The 25,708-nt window shown below is 40.3% G+C and overlaps 1 long non-coding RNA gene across 1 annotated transcript in view; it reads right to left on the reverse strand.

Annotated features, from left to right (window-relative positions):
• Positions 1–25,708, reverse strand: part of LOC147820872 (uncharacterized) — a 74,142-nt gene that overhangs the window by 36,627 nt on the left and 11,807 nt on the right. Inside the window, exon 2 of the long non-coding RNA XR_015448093.1 lies at positions 7,095–7,177. This is a non-coding gene — a long non-coding RNA (uncharacterized LOC147820872). The remainder of the gene's footprint in view (positions 1–7,094; positions 7,178–25,708) is intronic.

Below are 25,708 nucleotides of genomic sequence, written 5' to 3' on the forward strand. Positions count from 1 at the left end.
GAACAAATTTTAAAATTTTTAGAAATTAATGACAATGACTGTACAACCCAACAAAACCTCTGGGACAATATGAAAGCACTTCTGCCAGGCATGGTGGTACACTGTAATCCCACCATTTGGGAGGCTGAGGCAGCAGGATCATCGTGATTTTGAGGCTAGCGTGGTCTCCATAGTGAGTTCAAGGCCAGCCTGAAGTACAGAGTGAGACCCTGTCTCAAAAAAAAAAAAAAAAAAGCAGTTGTAAGAGGATAATTCATTGCAATCAATGCTCACATTAGGAAAACAGATCAAGCTCAAATAAATAACCATATGAGAAGTCTCAAGATACTTGAGAAACACAAATTATCCCCAAGCTGAAATTAAGGAGGGAAATTATAAAGATAGGAGCAGAAATCAATAAAATTGAGATTTAAAATACAGTAAAAAAAAAAAGTCAATGAATCAAAGACCTGGTTTTTTGAAAGAATAAGTTACTACCAAGAGAAAGAGAAAAGACTGACATAAATGCAATTAAAAATGAAATGAAATAGGTCAATTCACAACAGACACTATTGACATCCAGAAGATAGTTACTACTTTGAAAAATTACATTCCAAAAAATTTAGCAAATTTTGAAGAAATGGACAGATTTCTAGACACTTACAAATTATCAAAACTAATACAAGAAGACATAAATATAGTTATGCACCCAAGAATAAGCAATGAAATTGACACGGTAGTAATCTATCAACTAAAAAAAGCTCAGGACCTGATGGATTCACTGCTGAATTCTACGAAAACTTGAGCATGTTATATCACCAATACTCCTCAAGCTTTTCAAAGAAATTGAAAGGGGACCTACTGCTCCTGGCTCAGAGGAAGGGGCTTCCAGGCCACTATCCTTCCCGCCGTTCCGTGCCCAGAGGAAGGGGCTCCCGGCCCACATGTAGGGGCTTCTGAGCCACAGTCCCATGCTCCCAGCTTACAGGAAGGGGCTTCAAGGCCACTGTCAGTCCTGTCGCTTCCAGCCCAGAGGAAGGGGCTCCCAGGCCACCATCCTTCCCGCTGCTCCCTGCCCAGAGAAAGGGGCTTCCAGGCCGCCGACCATCCTGCCACTCCCGGCCCAGAGGTAGGGGCATCTGAGCCACAGTCCCATGCTCCCAGCTTAGAGGAAGGGGCTTCAAGGCTGCTGTCTGCCCCGCTGCTCCCTGCCCTCAGGAAGGGGCTTCCGGGATGCTGTCCATCCTGCCACTCCCGGCCCAGAGGCAGGGGCTCCTGAGCCACCATCATACCTCTCCCAGCTTAGAGGAAGGGGTTTCCAGGCCGATGTCCTTCCCAGGGCTCCCTGCCCAGAGGTAGGGGCTTCCGGGCCCTCGTCTGTCCTGGCATTACCATCCCAGAGGAAGGGGCTTCTGAGGGGCTGTCCCACCGCTCCCAGCTCAGAGGAAGTGAGCCTCAGGGGGCCAACAACACCCCCGCCGGGTCAAAATGAAAAGACATGAAAATAAGTCTCAATACAAGACTTCCAGATCACCTACAGCAACCCCAAACGGAAATGAGATGGAACACTCTGATACTCAACCAACTGGACCCCCTAAACTGGCAACAAAAGAGGATCTGGAAAAAATGAAATCAGAAATAATTTCTCAGATAACAGAAGAGATTGGGCTCTTAGTGCAAGACATGATTAATCAATCAAGACAGGAGCTGAGGAACATGATGGAATCCCAATAGAGGAAAAAAATGGAATCCATAAAACAGAGGCAAACAGATTTCCAGCAGATCAAAAACTCCACTGAAAGTCCACACAGTAGAAAGAGCCAATGTGAGGACAGAATTTCGGATATAGAAGAAAGATTGCAATTAGTGACCAGGAAAAGAACAATTACTCCAAAATTGTAAGGGAACACAAGAAATCAATCCAGCAGCTGCTAGATGATACAAAGAAGAATAACATAAGACTGACGGGAGTGAAAGAAGAAACAGGAGAGAGTGCAGATGACATAAAAAAAACTCTTCACAGAAGTAATGGCAGAAAACTTCCCAAGCAGGGGAAAAGAACTTGACATACAGATAAGTGAGGCATATAGGACTCCAAATAGCCTTGATCAAAAAAAATCTGCACGTAGGCATATAATTGTTAAGATTCCAGAAACTCAACAGAAGAACAAAGTTCTATAAGTAGTTAGAGAAAAGAAACAAATCACATACAAAGGAAAGCCAATCAGAATCACAGGAGAATTCTCAACACAAACCAACAAGGCAAGAAGAGTTTGGAGTGATGTATTCCAAGCCCTAAAGGAAAACAACCTCCAACGCAGAATGATGTACCCTGCAAAACTATCTTTCATAATTGATGGAGAAATAAGATACTTTCATGACAAAGAGCACCTTAGGAACTTCGCGAATACCAAACCAGCTCTCCAAAAAGTTTAGACTATATCCTAGGAACAGACAAGGAGGATCACAACCCCAGGAAGCAAACCAGAATGAAACCATCTGGCATGACAAGAAATTAAATGTAAAGGGGGAGAATCCAACAAAAAGAAAAAGTCATAACAATGATAAGTCAATACGTTTCAGTTATAACCATCAATGTTAATGGTCTCAATTCACCAATCAAAAGAAATAGACTGGCAGAATGGGTGAAGAAGCAAAATCCAACAATATGTTGCATAGAAGAAACACAGTTAATTCAAAAGGAAACTCATAGACTGAAAGTCAAAGGCTGGAAAACAGTACTCCATGCGACAGGAACCCCCCAAAAAGCAGGAGTAGCTATCCTCTTGGCAGATCAAGTAGATTTCAAACAAACACTAATTAAGAGAGACAAAGAAGGACACTACATCCTTGTAAAGGGGACAATTCAACAAGAATAGATGACAATCATAAATATCTATGCACCAAACACTAATGCACCCAACTATGTAAAACCAATACTAATGGACATGAAAAGTCATATATGCACTAATACAATTGTAGTGGGGGACGTCAATACCCCACTATCACAAACAGAGCAACTAGACAAAAAATAAGTAATGAAATGCTAGAACTCAATCGAACTCTTGAACAAATGAACTTAACAGATTTTTAGAGTCTTCCACCCCACAAAATCAAATACACATTCTTCTCAGCTGCACATGGGTTGTTCTCCAAAATAGACCACATACTCGTGCATAGAACATGTTTAAATAAGTGCAAAGAAATTGAAGTTATCCCCTGTATATTATCAGACCATAGTGCGATGAAATTGGAGATCAACAGCAAAAGAAACTGCAAAAACTTCATAAACACACTGGAAACTGAACAACACACTTCTAAATAACCAATGGGTCTCACAGGAAATTAAAGAAGAAATCATACAGTTCCTTCAATTAAATGACAATGACAATACAACATATCAGAATCTATGGGACACAATGAAAGCAGTCTTATGAGGGAAATTCATAGCAGTGAATATGCATATTAGGAAAACAGAATGAACCCAATTAAACAACCTGATGCTGAACCTCATGCTTCTAGAAAAAGAAGAGCAGGACAACCCCAAAGCTCATACAAGGGAGGAAATTTTAAAGATCAGAGGAAAACTCAATGCCATGGAGACTAAGAGAATGATACAAAAAATCAATGAAGCCAAGAGTTGGTTCTTCAAAAGAATCAACAAAATTGACAAAACTTTAGCCAACCTTATCAGAAAAAGGAAAGAAAAGGCCCAAATCCATGCAATTAGGAATGAAAAGGGTGAAATTACAACAGACCCAGCAGAAATCCAGAGGATCATCAATACCTACTTCCAGAACCTATACGCCAATAACATGGACAACACAGAAGAAATGGACAGATTCTTAGATACATATGAATTACCAAAGTTGAACAAAGAAGACCTAAAAATTCTGAACAACCCAATATCAACTAATGAAATTGAAAATGTAATTGAAAACTTATCAACTAAGAAAAGCCCAGACCCTGATGGCTTCACTGCTGAATTCTACAAGACATTTAGAGAGGAACTGCTGCCACTACTGGTTAAACTCTTCAGTGAAATTGAAAGGGAAGCAATACTCCCAAATTCATTCCTGGAAGCAAGCATCACCTTGATCCCCAAAGCAGAGAAAGACCCAACTGACAAAGAGAACTATAGGCCAATCTCACTAATGAACATAGATGCAAAAATCCTTAATAAGATAATGGCAAACAGAATGCAGAAGATCCTCGAGAAGATCATACACCCTGATCAAGTAGGATTCATCCCAGGGATGCAGGGATGGTTCAATATATGAAAATCAATCAATGTAATACACTATATCAATAGAGCCAAGGACAAAAACCATATGATTATCTCCATAGACGCAGAAAAAGCATTTGACAAAATCCAACATGCATTTATGATCAAAACCCTACAAAAAATTGGAATAGATGGTCTCTACCTCAAACTGATAAAAGCCATCTATGAAAAACCAACAGCCAATGTCATACTAAATGGTCAAAAACTGAAATCCTTCACACTAAAATCAGGAACAAGACAAGGATGTCCACTATCACCACTCTTGTTCAATATAGTTCTGGAAACATTAGCCACGGCAATTAGACAAGAGAAAGAAATAAAAGGAATAAAGATAGGAAATGAAGAAGTCAAATTGTCATTATTTGCAGATGACATGATACTCTATATAGAAGACCCCAAGAACTCCACCCAAAGTCTTCTAGACTTAATAACAAAATTCAGGAATGTAGCTAGACAGAAGGTCAACACACAAAAATCAATAGCTTTCCTCTACACGAATAACAGACTCACTGAGAGAGAAATAGGACAAATAATTCCTTTCACAATAGCACCGCCAAAACTGAAATACCTAGGAATCAACCTAATGAAAGAAATCAAAGACCTCTTCTCTGAAAGCTATAGCACTCTGAAAAGAGAAGTTGAAAATGATATCAGAAAATGGACAGACATCCCCTGCTCTTGGGTAGGAAGGATGAATATACTGAAAATGGCCATACTTCCAAAACTTCTATATAGATTCAATGCAATTCCAATTGAGATCCCAGCAGCATACATCACAGACCTTGAGAAAATAATCCAAAAATTCATTTGGAACAAGAAGAGACCCTGAACAGCAAAAGCAATTCTAGGTAACAGAGACATGGCAGGGGGTATCACAATCCCCAACTTGCAACTCTACTACAAAGCTATTGTGATAAAAACAGCATGGTACTGGCAGAGAAACAGACCTGAGGACCAGTGGAACAGGTTAGAAGATGCAGAAACAGTGCCAGACACACTCAGCCATCTCATCTTCAATAAAAGGGCCAAACACCCACACTGGAGGAAAGACAGCCTCTTTAATAAATGGTGCTGGAAAAATTGGGTTTCAACTCGCCAAAGATTAAAACTAAGACCTATATCTCTCGTCATGCACTAAATTAAAATCAAAATGGATTAAAGATCCAAATGTTAAAACAGATATGCTGAATTGGCTGGAACAGAGGTTAGGTAGAACTCTTGAAGACATTGGTGTAGGAAAAGATTTTATGAACAAAACCTCAGCTGCCCGTGAACTAGCACAAACAATCAACAAGTGGGATCTCTTCTTATTAAAAAGCTTCTGCACAGCAAGAGAAACCATCAGCAGTGTGAAGAGACAACCCACAATGTGGGAAAAAAACTTCAACTGCCGTTCCTCAGACAAAGGTCTACTTTCTAGGATCTACAAAGAACTTAAAAAATCAGACCTCCCAAATTTAAAGACCCAATCTGAAAATGGGAATCTGAAATGAATAGACATTTCTCAGACAAAGAAGTAGAAATAGCAAATAAATACATGAAAAAATGTTCAACATCACTGGTCATTTGAGAGATGCAAATGAAAACAACGCTGAGATTGCACCTCACTCCAGAAAGAATCACTGCTATCAAGAAACCAACCAATTGGGCCGGGGATTTAGCTCAGTGGTTCCGCCGCCTGCCTTGCAAGCCCAAGGACCTGAGTTCAATCCCCGGTACCAAAAAAAAAAAAAAGAAACCAACCAACAACAAATGCTCTCGGGGCTGTGGGGAAAGAGGAACCCTGATCCACTGCTGGTGGGAGTGTAGACTGGTGCAACCACTGTGGAAATCAGTATGCAGATACCTCAAAGAACTAGGACTGGAAGTCCCATTTGAGCCAGCTATTCCCCTGCTGGATATCTTCCCCAGAGAATTAAAAGAATCATACTACAGTGATATATGTGCACCCATGTTCATAGCACAATTTGTAATAGCTAAAACTTGGAAATAGCCCAAATGTCCATCAACTGGAGACTGGATAAAGAATATATGTTTTTTTAATAAAATGGAGTACTACTCAGCCATAAATAATGAGAAATTAGAGACATTTATAGCTAAATGGATGCACATTGAGGCGATACTCTTAAGTGAAATAAATAAGACACACATGTATAAATACCAAATAGTTTCTCTAGTGTGAGAAACTCAAAGTGTAAATAAGGACTAAAAGGTATAATAGATAATGTGAAATAGGAAGAAAAGGGGCAAAGGGGAAGGGGAAGTGGGAGGCGTAGGGGAAGGAAAGAAGGGAGTGGCATTAATAAGAGAAAATGGAAAAATAGGAACAAAATCTTTGTAAATAGGGAAAGATGGAGGGGTCGAAGGGAGGGCCGGGCAAGGGTGAAAAATAAGAACCAAGAGAGATTATGTACAGCTGCAAATCTCCAATGATGAATGTCATTATATTGTACACCTAAAATTTACCAATGATTAGAATGAATAATCGATAATGCGAAATAGGAAGAAAAGGTCCAAAGGGGTAGGGTTAGTGGGAGGGGCAGGGGAAAGGAAAGAGGAGAAAGGAAAAATGATGAGAAATGGAAAAAATGGAAACAAAGTCTTTGTAAATAGGGAAGCGTGGAGGGGTTGAAGGGAGGGCTAGGAATGGGGAAAAAATAAGAACTAAGATGCATCATGTAAAGGTACATTTCCCAATGAGAAATGTAATTATGTTGTATACCTAAAATGTACCAATAAAAGAACTTAAGTAATAATAAAAATAAATAAAAATAAAAATAGTGTCACAAATTTAAAAATCAATGACAGTATCAGGATGATTTAAACTTACTTCCCTAGTTGAGGATTTGTGTAGAGAATATACTGCTGTTCTTGCCATTTCCAAAGAAGTCTTAAGAAAAGCCTTATCTATCCCTGTGGAAAAAAGAAAAGCCCCTACTTAGATTATTTATTATCAAAAGTAGAAGATTAAAGAATAGGATTTAGAAAAGTTTTCCCCAATGTCCAAAATAGCCACTTCAAGTTCTTTCTGCAATAGGTCATGATATAAAACAATAAAATTAAGTACATTAAGTACAGTATTCTGTTAAGGTTCAAAGAATAAAACCAGAATTAAAACTCTTGGTTAGAAAATAAGGCTAAATTTTTAAATATTACATTCCAAATTAATGACTTTCAAAAAAGGGAGAAGGGAACATGTAGAATAGTAATCATAATCATCTTGGTGGGCTGGGGTGTACATTTAAAATTCTCTTATGACTTCTTGCCTTCCTTGCCCATAGTGTATCCAAAATGAATAGCTATAGTGAGTCACTTATAGATGGGCCCATTTTGAAACCCTCAGGTGTTTCAAGGTATTAAAAACGGGTTTTAAGCCAAGTGTGGTGATGCACCTATAATCCCAGCACTTAAGAGGCTGAGGCAGGAGGATCACCACGACTTTGAGGCCAGCCTGAATACATAGCGCGAGGCCAGCCTAAACTACATTTGGGAGATCCTGTCTCACTCCCTGCAACACAAAAATAAGACTTTAGGGACTTGGCGGGGGGACTAGTGCAGTCATATAGCATGTACTTACTAGTATACCAAGGCCTTGAGTTCAATCCCAGCACTTCCCTCCCCCACAAAAAAAGATTAGAAAGATGGACATACTTACATCTTACTATTTTTTAGCTATTTGCCAGAGAAATTCTCCAAAACTAATTGGGATCTCATCTGTTGGAATAAATTCCAGCTCACGTTCCATAACTGCCTGTGCTCCTCCTCAATCACACAGGCTTACTTTGGGTGATTAAAGATGAGTCCTTAAAGAGCCCATTACTCTGGGAGCCAACAGCACCCTCCAATGAGGACATGTCAGGTCCAGTGAGTGCTTAGGAATGTATGAGGTATAGTGGAAATATAATGTCAATGTCTAAAATTTTAAAAATTTATTACAATAAGATACATTGCTATTAATCTCCCTCAAAATACTCCCTCACTTTGAACGCATTTATCCCATCGTATTTGCTACTTTCTCAAGCAGCTCTGAAATTCCTCCTTCATGAGTGTTTTTATGAGGTATGATCAAAAATATCGTGAGTGCTTCTGCTTAGTGACATCCAACAGGAAGCAGGCTCATAAAAATATGCCAGTGTGTCCTCATCAACTTATTTATCAAATCTTGCACTGTGTGACTTTTGGCTCTCCCCAAGGTCAAAATGACCATGAAAAGTAAATGTTTTGAATGGATTCAGGACAGCAAGACAGTCAAGACTGTGCAACTAATGACACTCTCCAAAGAGAACTTCCAGAACTTTAGAAAATGACAAGAATGATGGTTTACGTGTGTTCGAAATGAGGGGGAATATTTTGAGGGAGATTAATGGCAATCTATCTTTTACAGTAGTATTTTAAAATTAAATATTCACTGTATTTACACCTTCTACAGTGCCTGAAGGATATGTGCTCATTTTCTTATTCAGTCATTCCACAAACATCACCTTAGCTCCTACTCTCCTACTCTAAAACAGACACTGTTCCCAGCATCAGAATCACACTGGGGACTGAGACCTAGTCTCTACCATAAAAGCACTGGGTCACACATAAGTAAATAATCTTAGTATATTCATAGGTGGGGAGGAGTCTAGTAGATGAACTAGGGTGGGTGGGTCTTCGGGGAACTAGGCAGAGGCTTTGTTAATAAGTTGGGTCTGGATTCTTAAGACAGGAAGAGGCTCCCTGCGATGGGGTGAGGAAGAGAAGAGGAATCCCGTTCCTAGGGAGGGACAAGTTTGGGGAAAAGTGATACAGTACGTTCCCTAGGGAAAGAGGACAAGGGACAGACATCTGTGGGAGACAAGGTGGGGAAGGCCTATGGGGAGACATTTAAGCATATTGTCTACAGAAGAAACATTTACGGGCCAGGATTTAGCTCAGTGATTCCGCCTGCTTTGCAAATGAAAGCCCCCCACCCCAGGTCAATCCCTGGTACCAAAAAAAAAAAAAAGAAGAAGAAAGAAAGAAGCAAGAAGGACGAAGAAGAGGAAGAGGAGGAGGAAGAGGAGGAGGAAGAGGAAGAGGGAGGAAGAGGAAGAGGAGGAAGAAGGGGAAGGGGAAGGGGGAGGGGGAGGAGGAGAAGGAGGAAGAAGAGGAGGAGAGGGACGAGGAAGAAGAAGAAGCATTTACCTTGGAGGAAGGATGCTCTGGGGTCTGCTCTCTGGGAGGAGGAGCAGTCTTGGCAAGGCGGAATACTAGGAGTGATGTGAGGAGGAGGTGACAATTTGCCAGTCCAGGTTTAGAAAGTCAGAATAAGGCAAAGAGAATCCCACATTAGGGATTGGCCGCTAGATGGCGCTATTCGACCGGGCATACTCTACTACTGAAGTACATGTCCACCCCTTGAAATGTTTAGTTTAGTGGTAATCTCTAATCTCCTCTTTATTTCCTCAAATTGCTGTGTCTTCAAAAGCTCCCACTCCTGCGCTGACCTTTCTTGCTCCAGTCAGGCAGACAGGTCAAGGGTCTAAAGTTTTAGAGAAGAAAGGGATGAAGAGCTCAAGCAGGATCACCAAGGGCAGATCTATAACTGCTCAGGAGTGCCAACTCCAAGACCAGAGACTAAAACTTTGATGTACTAAAATACATAAAATCTGGCTCTGCTGGAGAGAAGGGTCCTCCCCCTTATAGTCAGGGGATTTGAACTGTATATGGTAGACTTTGAACTGGACTCATCCCAACTCCAGCTCTCCTTGTTAGCTACATTGATGCTTTGTGGAGCCTGACCCAAGATAAAAATTTGCTCCCAGTAATTCACTGGGGGAGAAAGAGTGGGTCCCTGATGACTCAGGAAAAGGTGGTGGCACAGAACTTCTTGGGTTTCTTTGGACTTTGTTATTAAAGAAGAAACAAGAGAAATGAAGACAGGAGGAACAGAGGCAGGGTAATTAAGATGAGCTAGGTGACCTGCAAAGTCAAAAGAAACCCAAAAGAATATGAGAAAATTTGTTTTTCACTGATATTTCTGGGGAAGAGTTAGAAAATATTTAACTTTTCTCTATATACATCAGAATGCAAAATGGCCTTTTGTCTTGTCCCAAAGGAAAGCAGGTTGACTAACAAATGAGTTACTCCAGTGGGGGTCCTCCCAGATTTATCTAAGGAAATCCTATACACATTTATTTTCTCTCTCTCTCTCTCTCTCTCTCTTTCTTTCCTTCCTTCTTTCTTTCATTTTTTTTTTGAGAAAGGGTCTCGCCTTGTAGTCCAGGCTGGTCTTGAACTCACTCTGTAGCCCAGGCTGGCCTCAAACTCACAGAGATACTCCTGCCTCAGCTTCCTAAGTGCTGGGATTGCAGGCATGCACATCCACACCTGGCCATTTTTCTTTTTTTGAGTTCTTTCTTTCAAAGCAAATTTTTTTATTGTTCAACCAATCAACAAATGCCTGATGAGGACTTGCACTGTCCTAGATGCACTGTATAAACATAAATAGAGGGGCCAGGGATTTAGCTCAGTGGTTTTGCTCCCTGCTGCGCAAGTGCAAGGACCCAAGTTCAATCCCCGGTACCACCAAAAAAAAAAAAAAACATAAATAGAAAAGGATAACACTCAGTCTCTGCCAGATTGAGGGGTACAATCTTTTAGCCTCCTTGTTTCTATTTTTGATTACACTGTATCCTTTACCAGGCCTTTAGGTGCCTGGAGTCCTTTCCCTTCTTTCAATTCTCCTACCATTTTTACCTTTCTATGATTTTAAATTAATGTATTACCTCTCCTAGGAATATTTACAAATTATAACTTAGCTTCTAACCATAAGACATAGCTTGAAATCCGGGTTTTGTCCTAGGTTAAAAAATTGTTGAACAGGTGGGAATGAAGGAGGAAATGTATGAGCTCATTTTCAGTATCCCTGGAGATACAACATATAAACATCTGTCTACTCCAGGAATTGAAAGAATAATTTTTATTTTTGTTTGTTTTGAAATAATATTCCACTCTGTTTCTCAGGGTAGTCTCAAACTCCTGAACTCAAGTGATCCTCTTACCTCAGGTTTTTGAGTAGCTGAGATTAGAGATGTGCCACTATTCCTGGCTTTTCAACCGGTATTACTGCAGACAGCTAAATTAGTTAGAAAATATTATAAGGCAGTTGGACAGGGCTGAAAACAATTGAGACACATTCACTGAAGGTTAACATTAAAAAGAGAGAAAGTACTACACCCACATACTTCCCCTAGAGATGAATACCAGTGATTGATATTCTAAATAGGCATCAATCACCTTAACTGGAGACCAAAAACATCCCTAGCTAGCCCAATCCTTTGGAGAAATCCATGTACGGTTGCTACCTGACTAGCTTCCCCATTTGATCTCCATTAAATCTATATTACCTGGGTGACTATACTTGTAATCTTATTGGTTGATCATGGTTTTCTCCCACCTCATGCCCACCTTGTAATTTTCCATTGGATCTTACAGTTTTGTACCCACTTTGTATGCACCTCACCTCCTGGCTTTGCCCCATAAAACACCTTTAAGTAGAGTGGGTGGGCAACCCACTTTCTGGTACCCCTTCTGTCTCTCTTAGACCGAAGTTATCTTTCAATAAATTCTTCCTACTCTTAACCTCCATTGTTCCTAGAATTCATTTTTTGATTTTAGAGAACACAAATTGGCGTTTCAGATATCTAGCAGGTTGGGAGTTACAATATTTCCCTTGTTTGGATTATTTTGCTTATTTGGATTACTTGGTGCCCTGTAACAATATAGTTTTACAAGTAATCAGAATTTGAATGTCTTCCTTCTGCTTTGCTTTCTTTCCTTTTTCTTTAATTCTTTCCTCCCTTTTTCTTCCTTTTCATTTTCTCTCCCTTTCTTTTTTCCTTCCTTCCTTCCTTCCTTCCTTCCTTTCTTCCTCCAGCTATTCCCATCATGTTTTAGCTCATGGAACCCTTCACTGCTCTAGAAACTGCCATGTTCTTTCATACCTTTATTCCTGCTTTTGCACATATTTCCTTCATTGGGACTTCCCTACATCCAATTTGTTTAGAAAACTTCATTCAAGATCCAGTTCAAATGTTCAATCTTTCTTGCGCACCATTTCTTTCTCTCTCCCCTAAATTATGGATAACAATTCTTCAGTCTTTACATAAATTTCACACATATGATGTAGGAGAGTGAACAGGCCCTTCCAGGGCTGAGGCTAAGCAGGATAAGGATTGTTTCGACAGAAGAAAACCAAATGGATTCCTACATTCACTGCTGTATCTGATAGAGTCAAAGTCAGAAAGTCTTTGAGCAGGCGGAGCTGAGCCAGAGAAGGGACCCTCTTCAGATGCAAGGTCACACATCTGGAGCAAACCGAGGACAGCTGGATATTTGAATAGAGTGAGGGTAGAATAATAATGGTTGTAAGAAGGGAAAGAGCAACAGTCTGTATTTTAGGTAAAAAGGCAGTTTTTGAATTTTAATAAATATTTTTTGAAATTCTACAATATATCAGGTATAGAGCTGGGTGTTAAAGATACAAAAATCCTTAAATCATGATTGAAAACCATAAGGAGCTTAACCTTAAAGTCAGTCAGTTAATGTTGATTCCCTGAATAGAGGTGCAGCAGGATCCTGGAGAAGAGGACACCCTCAAGGAATATGAAGGATTTAGGAAGGGAAAGGTGGAGTTGAGATGGACCCTTCACCTGGATGAATGAGTGGAGGATAGTACCATCAACTGACATAGAAAACACAAGAGGATTTAAGTTGGAATATGTTATGGTAGTTTGAAGAGCTATGAAACATCCAGGGTGAGATGAACAAAATGAAACTGGAGTCATGACTCTGGAACTCAAGAGAAACCACTGCTGAAGATTTGAGAGTCACCAGTGTTTGAGGTATGTGATGGCAGTAGGACTTCAAACCATGAAAATGCATGACTTAAAAGCTTGAGAAGACTGCAAAGAGTGAGAACAGGAACTCTGAAGCTGAAATCACCTGGAAGGATTCAGTTAATACCGTCATTGTCCTCTTCACCCTTGGAGCTGAAACTGCAACTTGCGGGATCCTCTAAGGCTACAGAACTAGCCCCAGTGGAGGTGGCCAGGGAGGCCTGAGAACTGTAACTGTTACAGGCTTCTAAGGCTCATATGCTCAGGTTCATCTGCTTGCTCGCTGACCAAATCAAAGGAGGCCATATATTTGGATAAAAAGGAAAAAGGATTTATTAGCTCCGAGGAGATAGGGTCAATTTTCCTCAAATCACCATCTCACCATTTACAGGCGGACAAGGGTCTTTTATAGTAAGGAAGGGAGGGGGACACAGAGAGATAATACAGATCTTCACATTTGCTTTATCACTTCCAGCCATCTTCAGCTCATCCTCCTCTTTCTTATGGAAAACAAACCAGGCACCTGGCTTTTTGGGGCTGGCATCTACATACTCTGTCACTTTTGGGGGGCTTAAGAGAGGAGGAGGTTTTGCTATGTGCTCAGCAGGAGGAAGTCTGGGGAAGTTAATCTCTAACAGAAAAATAACTTTCAAAAGTTTGCACTGCTGGTTACATGACCAAGCTGCCATTGCTCTCCCCTGCCACCTCCTGTCTTGAACTCTAAAGAGAGAAGAGAAGAGTAGCTGTCTGCTCCTTATACCCTCCCCTTCCTCTCAGCCATTTGGTCTGTGAGGAAGCCCTCACTGCCATCCCACACCACCCCACTGCCCCTACACATCCATTCAGACTGCCACCATCATAGGTGAGATTGATGCCATATCCTTCATCTCCAATTTCATCCTTCCTCCTCACCAAGGGGCTAACAAAAGACAGCTGTAAACCTTCAACCAGAGCCCACAGGTGCTAGGGGCTGGCAGAACATTATAAACATCGTTGCATAGGTTTTACAGACAGGTAAGTTAGGTAGAAATATTATAGGCAGTCAGATAGGGCTGGTCCCTCAAGGGAGTCAGTCCAGAAGATAAGAACACATTACAACTGAGGCTGGAGGTACATCGGTCAAAGGCCAAGCCTCAAGATAAAGATGGAATGACCAGGCCTACATGCCTCCCTGAGGAATAAGCAATAAATTAAAGATTATACTCACCTGGTCCAATAAAGTCTAGATGGACACCAGTCACTCCGGTGGGTGACCAGGACCTCCCAATTCATTCTTTCCTAAAAAGGTCTTTGTTCTTTCCATGTACCCTTGCTACTTGACCTGCTTCCCCATTGGATCAATATTACCAAAGCAGATATATTTGTAATCTTACTAGTTGATCATAGTTTTGACCAACGTAGTACCCACTGATTTTGTACCCACCTCATGATTTTGCTCTATAAAACTTCCTGAGAAGTGGGCTTATTGGCAACCCACTTTTGGGTCCCCTCCTGTCTCTCAGGAGCTATATATCTCAATAAATTTTTCCTACTCTCCATTGTTCCTTAGCATTCATTCTCTGACTTTGGAGAACATGAACTCAGTGTATCTGACATCTAGCAGGTTGAAAGTTACATTTTCCCCCCTATATCATGGGGACAGGCGACCCTATAGGTAGGGAAAAGATAGGATGAAGGCCTCACTGAGTTTTATAAATCAATTGAGCAACTCACTAAAAGCAGTTTTTGCCTCTATGGGTAGACTCTGCAGTTAGAGCAATTAGAAAGAAAAGGAGAGAGAAACTAGGCTGAGAGAGGTACCAGGTAACACAATTACTGTAAGAATTTATCAAGAAAACTTAACATTAAGGAAACCAGAAACAAAGACCAGGAAAACCAGCTTCCCTAATCCACCTGATAGAATGCAAGGGAGACAAGGGGCAGCCACCTAAGGACTCTTATTTAATATGTAAGACATGCATGCACACACACATGCACACCCACATACATATACATATGTATGTATGTTCTCACTAAAACCACTATATTATTGCACTAGATACAGATACACACATACACATATCCCCTTTACTTAATAAGTCTAAGCTATTTTCCTACAAAGCCCCCCCCCCACTTATAGAAGAGGAAGAAATCAAAGGGCCAGAAGGATTGTAGGCAGACATGCCTAGGTTAGGATCAAAGGCAGCAAAGAGGGCAGATCAGATGGAACAAGTGCCCACCTGGGGGATGGGACGACACCAGACTTAAAAAGGAGCCAGGGATGAGAGCTCAGGGATATTCAGCTCTGATGCCCCCTACCATCCAAGGGTAGCTGTCTATCCTCTTTCTTTTCTTTTTCCAAATAAACTGTTTTCTTTTATCTTAACTCTGCCTTCTTTAATTCATTACTGAAGCTAAGAGTTATATTCTTGGTGATAGCATGTTCCAGATGAGGAGCAGTGGGTACAACCCACCCTCCAATAATTGGTTCCTGGAACAGCGGTGCAAGCGATCAGATTACCTTTGTATTCCCATCAAACATAAAATGGATCCTCTGATTGGACAAGCAGCACAGTGGATTGAACTGAGCAATCAGGAGCTGTTCAGGGCTCTCCCAAGTGAACTCACACTCTGTGTTAACTTCTAGTAAGTGGCCTACAGAATCGGAGAGAACGGCTCCATCTGTGTGCTACACAGGGCCTCACAAGCAGGACGTAGGACTCAAAAGAGCACCAATGTCCAAAAGTTAGATATCATGATCAGCTGTAAGGAGGAAGTTCTGGGCAGAACAAGCCCTTCCAAAAACTACGATATGATGCCTGTATTAGATTAAGATGTAGTCTATAGATAGAACATCTTATAATGGATGGATAAATTTGATTTTTGCTTTGGGTGGGCTCCTCTTGGGGATGGATTATGGAATTTAAACCATGTCACAGCTGTGAAGGTCTGAAACAAGATAGAGTAATAAAAAACTTTATAAAGTGATAGTGCCATAGTTTGGACGGTACCTTTCAATGATTTAATAGCCTGTGAGTCCAAGTATATGATCACTTTATTTGTTGAGGAGTGAAGTCCTAGGGTGGTTTCAGTTTCTCCCACACACCTAAATTTTTACATCAATCCCTCTAGGGAAAATACATATTTCAGAACACCTTCTCTGCAGTAGATCTTGTGGAGGAATCTGCACTATTACACTTGAAAATTGTTACTGATTACCTTTTTGGCAGCTCAGTTCATTTTAAATATAGTAGTACTGGAAATTTTACAAGACTTTAACCTAGGACTTATATATGTATAAATGTACTGTACATAAAGACAAACTAATAAGCATGACCTGGGGAAATGGTCAGACCTTGTATTGTGTTTTTGCCTTTGAAAGTAGCAAGTTTCCAGAATCTGCTATGGGAATAAGCTTTAAAAAGACACTGTCTCAACTATGTTGTTAGCACCAGCCAGCTCTCTGTACATTTGCTAGCTTGTCATTTTCTGAGACTGAGTAAACTTTGTATTTTTAGAAAGTGGAAGTCTGGTTTATAACTTTCCTTGTACTTAAGTAGGTAAAGGTCTTTTCCAGAAACCACCATCTATTTTGTGAACTTTACATTAGTCGTCTTTTATCCGATAAATTACAAAAATGGTATAAATGTACAGTTCATGTACACTGATTATGGCAAAGTTGTATAGATTTTTATATTTTAGATGAGAAAGGTCTTCTCTCTGTAATACATTGTTTCTTATCTTTGCAAAAAAGATAATGTCACTGTGTCCTCCTGGTTATTAAGTCCTCCATCATATTTTACCTGCTGGGCCCAATAAGTCTTTAGCTGTCACTTCTGGTCCCATTTTCTCTAATGTTTCCATTTTTATTTTACTGGTCCCCTGGATCAGTCACATGGACTGTTCAACATATGAAAACCCTGAACAAACACACACCTATGGCAAAGTATATGACAACAGTGGCCCAGATGACCTCAAACACAGCAGCTAGAGTTGGTTACTCTTTGACTTTCTAATTACATCACCTGGATTTGAAAGTAGGAAGGATAAAAAATCATACCATACTCTGTATCATTTTCATGAGTCACTGGGGAATGTGGTAATGTTTAGATTAGCATATCCTATATGTATACATGCATAAATATGTGCTTTGTTATAGGGATGTGCAGAGTGCTAGTGGAGTTCACAAGAGGGGCAAGCAGACCAGGTCACAGAGACAAGGAGACATTTGAACTGGATCTTGAATGATGAATAGTTTTCCATGCAAAGAGGATGTAGGGAAGCCCCAATGGAGGAAGTACCATGTGCAAAAGCAGGAATAGCACCATGAAAGGACATGGCAGTTTCCAGAACAATGAAGGATTCCATGAACTAAAACATGAGGGGTCTGGGGATGTAGCTCAATGGAAATCACTTGTGAGGCCCTGAGTTTGATTTCCAGCACTACAACAAAAGGGAGGAGGTTGGAGAGGCAGGAAGTAGGGGTTAAGGTTGAAAAGACTGGAGGAGGCTTAATTTTGAAGGGCCTTTGAATGCCATGCTGAGTTAGATACCCCCGTCCCATAATAACAAGTAACCAACAGAAAAATTTGGGTGAGTTTGGTTCTCAAAGCAAGGAATTATTAGACAAAGGAATCTTTTAGCAGGACTGGTGTTTTGAGTGTTTGGTTTTTTGGCAGTCACTAAATTGCTCTGGCTGGGCTTGAACTTATGGTCCTCTTGCCTCAGCCTCCCAGAACACTGGGATTATAGGCATGTGCCACAGTGCCTGTGTTGTATTGTTTTGTTTTTTTTTCCAGTGCTGGGGATGGAGCCCAGGGCCTTGCACATGCTAATCATGTACACTACACTGAGAAATATCTCCAGCCCAGGATTGAATTCTTAAACTCTCCTTTTTTCTCAATCTAGAGTGAGTTTTGAAATATACTTTTAAAAGGACAGTCTTTTAAATTAATGAAATGTAATAGTTAAGTATATGACACATGATGAGAGTAGGTATTAGTTTCATGAAACTTTTGTTTAAGGTATGTCAGAGAGACGGTGCGGGGGGGGGGAGAAGAGGAGGAGGAAAAGGAGGAGAGGGATGAAATGTAGTTTTTATTGTGTGTCTTTGTCAAAATCTTTAAAAAACCATAGCCCTAGAGGCTGAGTTTCTAACATATGAGGAAATCCAGCCTCAATTCGGAGGGAACTTTATCACACTTTATTAAACTTTATCATTTTTTCAGCCATATCCAACCTAACAAATTTTGGGAAGCCTGCTCCCCATAGGTTGTGACCAGTCAGGCCCCAAGCCCCATGTACCTGGTCATATTGGCAAAAAAAAACCCTCCAGAAACACGGGACACAGTTCTTACACATGGTACCACTTTAGGTGGAAGCTAACGTGGATGGGGAGAGCTGTTGGTAAGCATGCCTGCCAGTGCCAGCCACCTTGGATGCAGGGATAGCATGGACTGGGTTTGAGGGATATGCTCATCACTATTTTACCCTTCAGCTTTGTAGTCCTCTGAGAAGAAAAAAAAACATATACATTAGGTTCCTAAAAGTGTTTTCTGTGAAAAAAACAGGTATTTTATTTTCTTCCAGAGAAGAAATTCTTTTAGAAAAGCTTCTAGTATAACCTCTGAGATTAGTGGAATTCTATGCTTATTGCCAGAGCAACTTTTTTAAAGTGATTAAATTCTGAAGAGAAATACAAAGGAAAATTTAATTTCTTATAGTATCTATCTAAGTAAGTTAAAATGTTAATGCATCAATCTAACTCAATGATAAGGTTTCATGGAGAGACTGAAAGAACCTTTAAGCTTAGGTGCTGATAGTTAAGAATTTGTTGCCCGGCAAGCATGAGGTCCTGAGTTTGATCCCTGGTACAAAAAGAAAAAAACTTGTGAAGAAGTTACTGGAGTTTGGAACCTTCTCTGCAAGTACAAATTCTTCATGTATTCCTCAAAAATTAATGATGTAATAAAAACATCAACTGATTAAACTATCCTCATAAATTGATATTTTATATTGTGGAAAATATAAGCACTAACATGCTACTTGATGATATTTAGGAATTATTTAATATACAACAGGGGCATTATGAATAGCAAGAGATAGATTTTAAAGTGTCCTTATTGTTTGTAAATACATATTAAAGTGTATATCGATGAAATATTATATCTAGTATAATTCAGATGGGGGTTATTATTAAAGCTGGGTGGCAGATACATGGAGGTCCATTACACTAATCTCTCTACCTCTGTATGCATTTAAAGTTTTTCATAATAAAAAAGTTTAGTTGGATGCAATGGTATGTACCTATAGCCCCTGCTACTTGCAAGGCTGCAGTGGGAGGATTATTTGAGCCCATGAGCTCAAGACCAGCCCAAGTAACATAGTGAGACCTATCTCTCAAAAAAAGTTTAAAATATAATTTAAGAAGAGGTTTTGGGGCTGGGGGAGTGGCTTAGGGGTAAAGCTCTTTCCTGGCATGTATGAGCTGTGAGTTTGATCTCCAGCACTCCCCCCAAAAATTGTTTTTGATAGTAAAACATAATGAATAGGCAGAAAGGTATGACAGGCATAACCTAGGATCACTCTGCTCTTTGAACCAACCTGGGCACCTTATGGAGTTGGAGAGTGTCTTGCCCACTCCCAAATCAAGTCCTTCCCAGAACCTCAGAATGTAACCTTACTTAGAAACAGGGTTGTTGGTGATGAAATTAGTAAGCTCTTAATCCAATGTGACTAGTGTTCTTATAAGAAGAGGAAAAGAGACACACAGACAAAGAGGGAGGATGCCATATGAAGACAGAGGTAGAGATTGGAGTTATGTTGCCACTAAACAAGGAACACTAAGGATTGCCAACAACTACCAGAAGCTAGGAGAGAGTCATGAAACAGATTTTCCCCCTGAAGGAAGGAACCAACACCTTGATTTCTGACCTCTAATCTTCAGAACAGTGTGAGTATAAATATCTGTTGTATTTCTGGGCAGGATAGTGCATTCCTATAATGCTAGCACTCAGGGAGGCTGAGGCAAGAGGAATGCAAATTTGAGTCTCACCCGAGGAACTAAGCTATGCTGGGAGCACTGTGCTGTAGATCACTATGGCTAGGCCTAACTCACATCATCCCACAGATGAGGCAGGACCCCATAGGAGGAGAACAGGCGAAAAAAAGGCGTGGTGGAGCAAGGCTTGGCCTAGAAGAGCACGTGTCTTCCTCCCCATCCATTCCCCATAAAACCACCAAAGCATGGTGATCTGCAGACTTTAGCTACTCTCCAGGTTCCAGTTACAGACCAGCCCCTTTTACCTCCCCCTGCACTTCCCTTATCTCTACCACTATAAATAAATGCCCTGCAGTTGCCTAGGAGTCCTTCTCTCCCACCAGGAGGAAGAGCCCCACCTGTCCCCAGCTTTGTATCTCTTTCTTCTTTTGTTCTCTTTGTTCTATCCTTCTTCTTCATCCCTCACTGTTCTCCCTTCATGGACCCTTCAGCCTCGCAGGCCACAGCAAAGCTAGAGCCTATCTCAAAAAAAAATCTGTTGTGTAGCCACCAGTTTATGGTACTTAAAAACAGCCCTAGGAAACTAATAACAGCACCATTGGTTGTATACATTCACCTAATGACCACATACCTTGACTGCAAACCAAAACCTGAGGCTTTGGTATTCTAAATTATGGATAGCAAGCCTCCCACTCCCAGACAATACAGCAGCATCAATGTGTGCATAAATGGCTAGGGTAGGGCAATGAATTCACAGGCTCAACATAGGCTGGTCTTTTGCAAGCACTACTTTTCACTTAATGGATAATTTAAACTATTGTTTTTATATTAAAGGAAACAGATAAAACATAAAGTATAATTAAAAATTGATGTGACTATTAAAGATAAAATATATGGCTTTTAAAAAAAATGTTGATAATGTAGCTGGCACCAGATCTCATTCCCAGATCCCCAGGGATTCAAGGAAAGTTTCTTTTCTTCTTAAATGTTCTTTTGTGGAAATGTTTGAAAAACACTACTTGAAGGAAATAAACAGATTTAGTGGTGATAAGCTTAAAAATTTCAGACAATTCTAGATGGATCTAAGACTTAAGTATGGAGAAAGAAAAAGACATTAAATACAAGAAGAAAATTGAGAAAAATACAACTTGAGTGAAGAAACACTAAACATAATACAAAATTTAAAAGTCATAAAAGAAAATACTGACATATTACCACATTTAAAACTCCTACAGTACATAAATGAAGTAAAAACACAAACAAGAAAGAACATTTACAATATATAGAACAAATAAAGGAAAGTCTATTTAGCTCAATAACAAAGAGTTCCTATAAATTAATAAAATTAAAGTGAATAATAGAAAATGAGCTAAGGCCATGACCAGAGAATGCATAGAAAAAGAGCTCAATTCCATGTTGTATACATGTATCAAATCATCACATAGTACTCTATAAATATGTACAATTATTATGTATCAATTGAAATTTGTAAAAATGGAATTAAAAATATACATTTATAATGTGCTATTGTCTTCAAACAAAAAACTTTGAGAATAAGAAAACCAGAGTAACATTAAAAACCCTATTTCTACCCCCCACCACCTCTACATACACAAAAGCCTGCTAATATTAAATCCATGTGTTCAAAGTGAATGTCATCACAGAAGCAGTAGTTTCCACTGGTATGAAATAGGACGAGGCTGGCATACACACACAAAAAGAAAGTATAATGATAAAAACTCTCAGTTTCACTCATAATGAAATAAATTCGAGTTAAAGTGAGATGCTACTTTTCACCTATCAGATTAAATTTGATAATACTTAGTGTGGGTGATGATGTGGAGAAAAAGGCAGTCTTCTGTATGACTTGTAAAGGAATAGAAATTAGGCAATCTCATTGGAGGGTAATTTATCAATACCTGTGGGTGGTCTCTCTAGAGGGAGACCGGAGACCCCGGAGAGCACCCGCGGTCCTCTGACCCCAGACAATGGTTACTAAGAAAACTAGGAAAACCTGCTTTTCTCCTGTAAAACTTTTACAACATCTCTTAAAGTTTCCTGGAATTCTTTTAACAGACTTGCAGAAATTCCCAGAAACGACTTCTTAATTTTCTCAGTTAACTAACTTCTTGTGATCAATTCTTATAACTAGATAACTAAATTCTACAATTTCCCACAAATACCTATAAAAAATGCTAGATGTGCATATACTTTGATCCAACAGTTATACTCCTAGGAATTTAGGTTGCAGATACATCACATCTATGCTTGAATATAAGGATGGTCAGTATAGTGTTGTTTCCAGCAGCAAAAAACTGGAGGGGGGATTCATAAATATTCATAATTTAGGGACTGGTCAATTATATTAAGGTATAAATTCTACCTCCACCTATACCTCTATTAAAAAGAATGAAGTAAACAGGACAGGGATTTAGCTCAGTGGCGCCACGCCTGCCTGGCAAGTGCAAGGTCCTGAGTTCAATCTCCAGTAGGGGGGGCTTCTGGGGGGGATATGAAGTAAAAGCTATGTGTGATGGGGCATACCTTTAATCCTAGCTATTTGGGAGGCTGAGGTAGGAGGATTCCCAGTTCAAGGCCAGCCTCAGCAATTCAGTGAGACCTTGCATCATAATAAAATAATAAAATGTGCTGGGGATGTAGCTCAGTGAATGCCATCACTATTCTCTTGCTAGGTGGCTACTCTATAAAACAAGTAAGACAAGGATAGGCTGATTGAGGATGGCATTTTTGATCTCTAGTTTTCAAGGCTATTTTCCAGTTAGGTCTTATTTTGGGGTAAACAGGCAGATAGGTAGACATGAATGGTGGGGGGTGGTCGGGGGAACTGAACTTTCCACCCTGGCAGAACAAGCACAGTAACTACCCCGAGTCCTCTTAACTAGACTCTCTTCATTCATACAAACCACATGCAGGAGGAGGGCAGAGGGCACCCTAAAGGTAGGAAGTGTAGGGAAATAAAAGGAATCAGCAAAGGAACTTCTAACATTCTGGCTTCTCTATGAGCCATATCCTGCTTTGCAATAAAACTGCTTTCTCTAAGCCCATACTTTCCTTGCCTGTGCTCTCTTGTTCCTTGAGTGTGACAGACAGGCTAATTCATCTCCCTGGAATGCCAAGAAGCAGGATGGTGGCAATGTAATAGACTGAATTGCATCCCCCGCCCCCCAAATCATACATTGAAACTCTAACTCTTGTACCTCATAATGTGGCTGTATTTGGAGACAGTATCATTAAAGAGGTAGTTAAGTTAAAATGAGGCCATTAGGGTAGGCTCTAACCCAATCCAACTGGTTTCCTTTCAGGAAGAGAAAACAGGAAAAGAGACAGGCAGACACATAGACAGAACAAGGATGCACTAGCACAGAGGAAAGATCATATTGAGGATGTAGAAAAACTGCAGTCATCTGCAAACCCAGGAGAAAGGCCTCAGAAGAAACCAATCACACTGACACCTTGACCTTGGACTTCTAGCCTGCAGAACTCTAAAAAATAAATTTTTGTTGTTTATAAATTACTCAGTCTGATTTTTTTTATAGCAACAGGAATCTTGATGTTCAAAAATGGAACTGATCTATCTTTCCTTTGTATTCACTCTGGCTTCTCTCATAGCATCTATATTGTGCCTTAAATTCTGAGTTATATAGGAAGCAAGGCCTGCATAGGTTAAGTAACTTTCCCCAAAACATTTTTATAGTAAGAGGCAAAGATCTAGGTGGAGGAAGTGCTTCTTTATTAAACACAGGGGACTCTATGTGGTCCATTTGATTCCTAGTGCCCAGAACAAAACCTGGCACACAAAAGGAGCTCAACATATGCTTGTTGATCTGGGATGGCTGCACATACTTGTAGTCCCAGCTACTTGGTAGGTTGAAATGAGAGGATCACTTGAGCACATGAGTTTGCGATCACCCTGGGCAGTAGAGTGAGGTCCCATTGAGAGAGAGAGAGAGAGAGAGAGAGAGAGAGAGAGAGAGAGGACCTATTTCCATATGTTTGTGAAATGAATAGAAAGGAGTAAAGGAGTGAGGGATAGAAGAGGTAAGAGAGGGAGGAAAGCAAACTTTTTGGACTTAGTCTGACATTTGGTACTAGTTACCTATACTACCTGCTTCTCTATGATTACATGATGCACTAGGAAGAGAATCTGCAGACATAGGGCCCTTTGCAAAGGATCATGAACCAGAACACATAAGGCACCTACAGCATAATCAAACTCAGCAAACTGAGGAGGAGGAAGTAGTGAAGGAAAGTGGCGATCCTGAAAGGAGAAGGGCCCAAAAGAGCCTGGGAACAATGAAAAGACAGAAGCCTGAAGTACAAAGATAGAGATATCCAGGGGCCCCAGAAAGAGGCCAGTACAGGCTGAGAGAGATCAACAGTAGGGAACACCAAGGCTCAGTCAGAATCACATTATAAATGAAGCAGCCTATAACAAAACTGAGAAGGGGGGCACTGCCCTATCCCCCACTGGGCTTCATAGGAAAATGCAAAGCTTATCTAGGTTATCAGTTACTAAAGGTGAAGGGAAAAAGTCAGGGAAAGAGCAAGGCCCTGAGCCTCCATCCTCAGGTTTATTATATGACAAATAAGGCCTGAGTGGGACTCTGCAGTAGTTGGAACCAAGGATCAGGTAGCAGAGGTCCAGGGCACATTTAACCTAAATGAAAGAGTTGAGACAGTGTAAGAAGAAATGGTTAACTTTCAATTATTCACATGCTAATAACCAGTGGATTATCCACAAACAGTTTTGGTTTGGTTTTGTTTTTTTAGTCTCTTTAAATTCAAACCTAGGGCTTTTGTTTTGTTTTTTGTTTTTGTTGTTTTTGTTTTTGTTTTTGTGGTATTTGGCATTGAACTCAGGGGCTTCACACTGAGCTACATCCCCAGCCTTTTTTATTATGAGACAAGGTCTCGCTAAGCCCTAAGTTGTCGGGCTGCACTCAAACTTGCAATCCTCCTGCCTCAGCTCCCTGAGTACCACCACTGTCACCATCAAACCTAGTTTTAACCAATTTTACACACTACCCCCTTTCTCCTCCTGCCAGGCTGGCAAAATCCTCGGGAAAGCTGACTGATTCTTCCTCAGTCAGGGAGGCCTGTACTTGCACTCCATTGCAGTCAGGGTTCTCAGAGAGGAAGCCTCAGAGCACCTAAACCAAGGCCTGCACCATCTGTTCCATAGGGAACCTGGCAGGGATAGGAAGTGAATGAGTCAGGAAATGGCTAGGATGGCAAACTCTCAGTAGAGTGACTGTAGTTGTGGGATGTCAAATTGTTGGCTTCCTATTAGGTGCCATAAAAATATTTTGTTTTTTCCTAACAAACCACTTTAATTGTTAGCATGTTTTAGCCCCATTTTACAGATGAGGAAACTGAAAGGGAAGTAGTTTTAACCATGAGCATTTAAGTGGGAGGTGAATTCTAGACACACCTTTTTCTGAGTTCTAAAGTAATATTCTTGTTAGTATTTTTGCTGTCACTGAAAGGCCTTTCTTTTTTCTCTTCTTTTTCTTTTTTCAGTACCAGGGATTGAACTCAGGACCTTGTGCTTGTGAGGCAGGCGGCAGAACCACTGAGCTAAAT

Source organism: Heterocephalus glaber, unplaced genomic scaffold, assembly GCF_053883595.1.
Source record: "Heterocephalus glaber isolate CG9 unplaced genomic scaffold, H.glaber_assembly_v1.0 deba00001790, whole genome shotgun sequence".
Taxonomy (NCBI): Eukaryota; Metazoa; Chordata; class Mammalia; order Rodentia; family Bathyergidae; genus Heterocephalus; species Heterocephalus glaber.